Here is a 6,573-nt window from a genome sequence, read left to right as displayed (position 1 = left end):
ATCTGTATAATGGTTAAAACCTGTTAGGAATTAATTTCCCCTAAGGATGGGAGGAGCTGAGCGCAGGGAAGTTTGCGGCGTTGCCAGCTCCAAAAGGGAGAATTAAACTGGAGGAGGCGGAGAGCAGGGAGGTGACGGTGGGCGGGGAGGAGCCACAAACCCTCTCCAACACACCCAAGTGACCAGATTCATCATAGCACGAAACTTCACAAGTTACGCCCACTCCCACTGCCAGAAGCCGGGGGAAAGCTGCTGCTTCCTCATTTGTGTTACTGGAAGTTTGAGAGATGGGAAGCAAGACGCGAGAAGCATGTGCGCCTTGCTGAGCAGTGGTGAGCTTGAATTTAAAAACCCTTTCTTTTCACCGGCAAATTTCTTTGTATTGGGTGGTGTGGGCCAGCCTCGGAGGGTGGCTCTGGGCTAGGGGAGGCGGGATGAGAGGCCCGGGTTCTGCAGCTGCCGCGCGGGGACCTGTGCGCCCCGAGCCCCACTCCCGGGGCCGGTGAGCCGCGACTCCACGCTGCCCTGGGGCTGCCCAGCGACGCCACCCATGTAAGTTTTAGCTTCAGGGAAAAGGGGTTCGGGCTTCGAAAGCGCTTCACTTGCCTTCTGTAACCAGGGACCGCGCACAGAATCCGGGATTGGGAAGGAGGCTGTGGGATCATGTTACCCACCAAAGATGTGCCCTGTCCCCAAAGGTCCTGCTGCGCGTTCAGTAATTACAGCTCAGTGTCTTTGAAAATGAACCCCGTGAAAGTCTTGGGATTTAAGTGACAAAAACTTCCAAAGTAATACCTGAAGCTGTGGCACCCAGCAGGCTCCTGGATGGGAGTTCTGGAGTGAGGCATCCATCGGAAGTCTCGGCTTCTCGTTAATTTTGTGTCCGATTTAAGTGAGTTCAGCTCAAGGCTTCCTGGCTCTTGAGGTGTTATATGTTTATGTGGATCTTTTTTTTTTTTGAAAAATGTTAGTTTTTCTGTGGCAGCTGGTTTATCTTTAGATTGATTGCCTAAGTCAATTTCAGTTGGGAAGGGGAGAGGAAGTTTGGGTGGAGTGTGGTACTGGGGTTTGGATGATTGCAGGAGACACTTCCTATGTCTCAACAAACGATGAACTTGGCCAAATGCAAACATTCTTTAGGTTTTATTTTGAGGCCCTCAGGAGCTTTCATTTGACACGTGTGGTGTTTACTCACTGCAGAGGGAGTTAGGTGGAGGCTTTAGGGGTAACTGTTATCTGTGTCATCTATTTCATATCTGATCAGCAGGTCAGTACAGAGCAGCGTGAGGGGTGTGTGTGTGTGTGTGTGTGTGTGTGTGTGTGTGTGTGTGTGTTTTGTAAGCTAATGCTTTGTAAGAATTTTTAGAGAATTGTCTTAGGGCCAGAAAAGAAAGTTAATAAATGTGTGGATCTCACTATATTTGTAGAAAACCAAATTGTATTTTACAAATGTTTCTCTCAGTTCTGGGGTGAGTGTGATTAGGGGGATGTTAGTAGCTGATTCTGTAATTCTTCTAATACCAGAACGGAAGAACCTGGCTTTCCCAGCCCACCTTCCACTTGAACTTCGGGGCTCAGGGGACAGGTTGCTGTGGCCACAGTTTTACAAAGTTTGCTTTCACCCTCCAGCTTCCCTGAAGTTTATGATACCGAAGTAAAATGAAATTACTTTTCAAGCACTCTAGACATGTCCCAGGGAGGAACAACAGGTTGTATGGTCCAGGCTGGCACCGCTGCTGGAGCCCTGCTTTCTAGCTTGCCATGGGCTCAAAAAGAACACGCAGGTAGATCTAAACTTGCTGCCGCTTCCTCCTACCTCCCAAGGAACCTTTAGCAACTCACCCAACAGGAAAGACAACCAGACTGGATCTGGTGACAGTTCTGGTGAAACTGACTAATAGACCCTTGTTGGTGGAGTTTTATGGAACAGGAATCCTCCGCTGGGGAAAGGGGAATTTATTATTCATAAAGGTTTCTAGACACTGTCACGTGGGACTGCTGGGGAGCATCACACAGACATTTGAAATTCGGTTAATTCTACTCTATAACCTTGCAGGTGTTGTAACTTCTGTATCATTTTTTTTCTTACGGTTCCTTTACCTCTCCCATAAATAACCTGGTATGGCTCTGCCTATTTGAATTTTTTTAAAAAAATTTATTGCAGGTTCAATTTGTTCAATAGAAATAGGACCATTAAGACGATCTTGGTTTAGTAGCTAGTTTTGTTTTTTTAAATGGAAAATTTCCCATTTCATTTAAAAATTTATTGGTATAAAGTTACACATAATATTCTTTCATAATATTTTTAAAGACTATAGCATCTGTAGAAATGTTTCCTTTTTCATTTCTGGCATTGCTTATTTGTGCCTTTTCTCTTTTCTTCTTGATCAGCCTTGCTAAAGTGTCATCAGTTTTACCGGTCTTTTGAAAGACCCAACTTTGGTTTTGTTTGTATTTTAAATGAAGCATAAACAAAGACTACTTCTTTTAAATTTACATGCATTTAAAAAATTCTGCCCTGTGGAACTCTGTCAAAAAAGATTTTAAGATCCTGTAAAACTGAGTAACTGAGTCTACTAGTTGTATCAAGACATTATGTATTTATCTTTATGTGTCTTTGACAAAATGTTTTTTAGTTTTATGAAAACATACCTTGTATTCTTGAGTATTACACACGTTGGATCAAGTTGTTGTAAGGTGGGTTTTGTATATTCACTGGGACACACCCTGCGAAATTGTTTTAGAAACATCTGACTAGAACTTCCACAAGGCTTACTGGTAATTTAGTGTGGATTGGAGGTGCTTTCCACCCGCTTAACAATACAGGTTAACTTTGTACTGAGGCAGAGCAAATTTGCTGTAATGACTGAGGAAGAATGTTTCATTTTGGTTCATATTTAATGCATGAGCCTTGGCATTTTGGTTTTCTCAGAAAATCTTTCTGAGTATGTGGCAGTATACGAACAAGAACTTCGGAGTCAGAAGGAGCTGGGTTTGAATTCCTGCTCTGTCACTTTTAGCTGAGTGGCCCCGGGAAAATTACCTAACCTCTCTGAGCCTGCATTTCCCCTACTGTGAGATGGAAATAATGAAAACTGCTTTGGTGGTGGGGGGGGAGCTGCTGTCAGATTTCTATATGAGTTATCATGTAAGGTACCTGTCTCGTGGTTTGGCACGAAGTAGACACTTATTAAATTGTAGTACACTGAGTATTTTCCTCTCCTACCCTTTTCCAATACTGTAGTTCTCTCAGTGCCTTCCTTCAAGGTTATTGCAACAGAATAAAACAATACCACTTCTATCATTTGTTTTTTCTTCATTATGGGGAGATGGAATTACCAGGGGCACTTTGCACATTTTCAGTATTTTCATCTTATCCTAGTTGATGGGTGGTAAACTGGCTGTATATTTTTTCCCCTCCACTTTTAATCTTATCTTCCTGGGATCATTGTTATTTTTCCCTTCAGTTCATCTCACCTCCTTGAGGGTCTCACTTCTCTGTTCTTATTTCCTCCCTCCCTTCCTTTCTTCCTTCCTTCCTCCCTTTTTTTTTTTTCTGTCTTTAGGGTACAAATGAAATGGGTACAAAGCTCAAAACTTGGCAGAAACTGGTTTGTAGGTTAGTGGGGTTGCTTCTTTAAAGGCAAAGTTTGTTTAGTTACTCCAGAATTGAACTGGGAGACGTAGACGGGGCCGGTGATCACCACATCGAGTTTGCATTGCCGCTGCATTTTCCTAGAATATTTTTCCTGAGCTTGCAGTTCCTCTGTGCTTTGGGGGGAAGTGTGGATTGTTGGATGCTACGGCTGATCTCATAACCAAGAAGGGAAAGGAAGAACACGGGGCGGAGGAGGTTGGCTGGTTAATATTCCTGCACAAAGGATTGTAGTGTTATTGAAGTCACCAAACTAGCTGTTGGCTCCGTGGGGTTTCTCCACTGAAAAGATCCTGGGGAATATGCGGCATAATTAGTTAATATTTATTTAGGCATCCAGTATTGCAAAGTGCTGAACAGGGCACAGGAAGGGATTGTGAACTGGGAAAAGGCTTTATGGTGCGGTGCCAACATCATTTGCTGTTCTGCCCAAGGAGTGAGTCTTGGTTTACATTTTGTGGAGTGAATTGGCCTCTGCCATGGAGTTACTTTCCAAGACAGAAGATTGATTAACTAACTACCCTTGGTCTGTCCTGTCCGCTGTGACCCCGAGTACTGACTAACAGCACCGGAGCTGCTGTTTGTTTTAGCTGGTGTTTTTATGAGGATGGAGAACAAGAGAGCCCCTATAGTCTTCCTTAGCGTTTTACAGCACCGCTTCCGCAGTTGATTTTGATTCTCTTGCTTGAACACAAAGTATGAGCGTGGTGTTCATTGGTAAAACTTTTGGGAGAGAGGTCATCACTTTTGGAAAGCTGTATTTTTTAATGGTTCGGGATGGATTTGTGAGATCTTGAACTAGATCATAGAGCCTCATGTGATACCTTGGAATCATACGCTTTAGTGTTTGAGAATTCTGACTTTCATAAATTATGAGATTTGGGTGGGCAAAAATAAGCATGGCCAAAGTGCTTTCTACAAAGCCTTTGTGGAATAAGGGTCTGGTAAATGCTTCTTTGACTATTAAAATATGAGTACTAAATACTGATTTATTTAGTGTCTACAACATATGAGGTACTTTTCCTGTATTATCTCATTAAGGTTTCAGAGGAGGAGCTTGCAACCCCTAGAGGAATATAAAAAATGAGCACAAAACCCATTCTTTACCTGTGTCTGCTCTTGTAGGTAGAACCACAGTGGACTGAGGCCCACCTTTCTAGACCCGAAGGCCGGGAGGAGGGGAGGAGGGTTGGTACCATGGGGTGTGATGCTCTGAATCCTGGCCTCTCACCTAGAATGTGTGAGCTGCCCCTGTGGATGGCGCGTCTGGAGATCTTGCGAAGCCTCTTCTGTTTGGGATGGAGTAAGTCGGGTATTCGCTGAAGGCTGGGACGTGAAGAGTCAAGCTTTTAAAGACCTTCTTGTCTTATGATCCTGCCCAAATCCTCCTGTTCAGGACAATAGGAGGTTCCTTATTTGTGACTGTTGTTTTGGTGGGAAGAGGGGTTCTGACTCTACCCAGTCAGAATCTGAGGCTTTGAAATTGATTTCCTGGGAACCTTCTGATGCGGGGTCCCTTTCTTCTTGGGTCATTTGCATGGACAGGCCAGTCTTTCGGGCTTGATGAGGCCGGGGTAGGGGTGCACCCCAAGTCAGGGCCACCGTGAGCTGGGTGCCCCTTGTGACCCTTCACCCCTGTGCACTGATTCCTTACGCCTTGAGTCATGAGGAAGAAGACTTCCGTGGATTCTCAGATTCTATTACTTTAGAGACTTTCCAGGGTAACCTTCCTACCTTTGTTTTCCTGGCTTCTCCTTTGCCTGCCCTCATGACACCAGAAAAGGGGAACAAGGGATCCATTGGGACAGCAGCAGGGGAAGCTTGGTATCGGAACGGGCTTTTTCTGGGCTGTTGGACATGAGATCATGTTACTTTTAACAGAGAGGGTGAGCCTCCATCTAAACTTCATCTACCCTGGGAAGTGGGTGTGGTTACAGTGGAATATTTCACGTGGGCGTCACTGCTGTGCTCAGATAGGATGTCATCATTGCATGAGAGGCAGGGGGCTTCCCGCTGGAAGGATCCAATGGTAAAGGAGCACGATGTGCAGGCACTCGGAGAAAAGAAACCTGCGCCAGAGACCCCTTTCCTACTTCCTGTGTGTGGCATGAGGCTCTTCTAGGGAAGTCCAGCAAAAAGGGACTCGTGCTCTTCAGTTCCTTCTGCCACGTGGGGACCGGGATGTGTGCCCTGAGCAACCCCCCTCTACTTCACTGGGAGAGAATGATTTAGACCAAAAGGGGCTTTATAACTACACAGAGTTGTACTTATTCTTTTCAAGTTTGCCTTCCTCCCAAGAACAAAGCCACTCAAGCCTTGTTAGTAGGTGCATAATGCTGTATTACTTCACATATATCAGATTTTGGTCCTGTGCTCGTTGATCCAGGATTTGAACAAAAGATGTGACTACCGTTCTGATGGAGACGGTGAATCACAGATGCTTCCTGAGGCATGAGCCCTGCAATTAAAAAAAAAAATTGTTTTTTTAAACTGTATTAAGAACCCAACATGCGATCTATCGTCTGATCAGATTTTTAAATGTACAATACAGTATTAGCAATAGGTACAGTATCTTACAGCGAGTCTCTAGAAACTACCCATCTGGTGTAACTGAAATTTAATACCTGTTGATTAGCACCTCCCCATTCCCCCTCCCTCCAGCCCCCTGGCAACCACCATTCTGTCCTTCGCTTTCATGAGTTTGACTATTTTAGATACCTCATCTAAGTGGAGTCATGCAACATTTGTCTTTCTGAGACTGGCTTATTTCACACAGCATTCTGTTCTTAGGGTTCATCTGTGCTGTCACATATGGCAGGATATCCTTCTTTTTGAAGGCTGAATAATATTCTGGAGTGTGCGTGCACGTGTGCACGCGTGTATACCGCCTTTTTTCCCCCTCATTCCTCCATCGATGG

The 6,573-nt window shown here is 44.6% G+C and overlaps 1 protein-coding gene across 2 annotated transcripts in view; it reads left to right on the top strand.

Moving 5' to 3' along the window:
- Positions 1 to 241: 241 nt before the first annotated feature.
- TIAM1 (TIAM Rac1 associated GEF 1) overlaps positions 242 to 6,573 on the top strand; it is a 206,308-nt gene continuing 199,976 nt past the window's right edge. For both annotated transcript variants that reach the window (XM_032631281.1, XM_032631279.1), the window contains exon 1: positions 242 to 332. The gene's annotated coding sequence lies outside the window, so the exon portion shown is untranslated. The remainder of the gene's footprint in view (positions 333 to 6,573) is intronic.

This window comes from Phocoena sinus, chromosome 4 (genome assembly GCF_008692025.1).
Source record: "Phocoena sinus isolate mPhoSin1 chromosome 4, mPhoSin1.pri, whole genome shotgun sequence".
Classification (NCBI taxonomy): domain Eukaryota; kingdom Metazoa; phylum Chordata; class Mammalia; order Artiodactyla; family Phocoenidae; genus Phocoena; species Phocoena sinus.
This window is presented reverse-complemented; position numbering and strand designations above follow the sequence as displayed.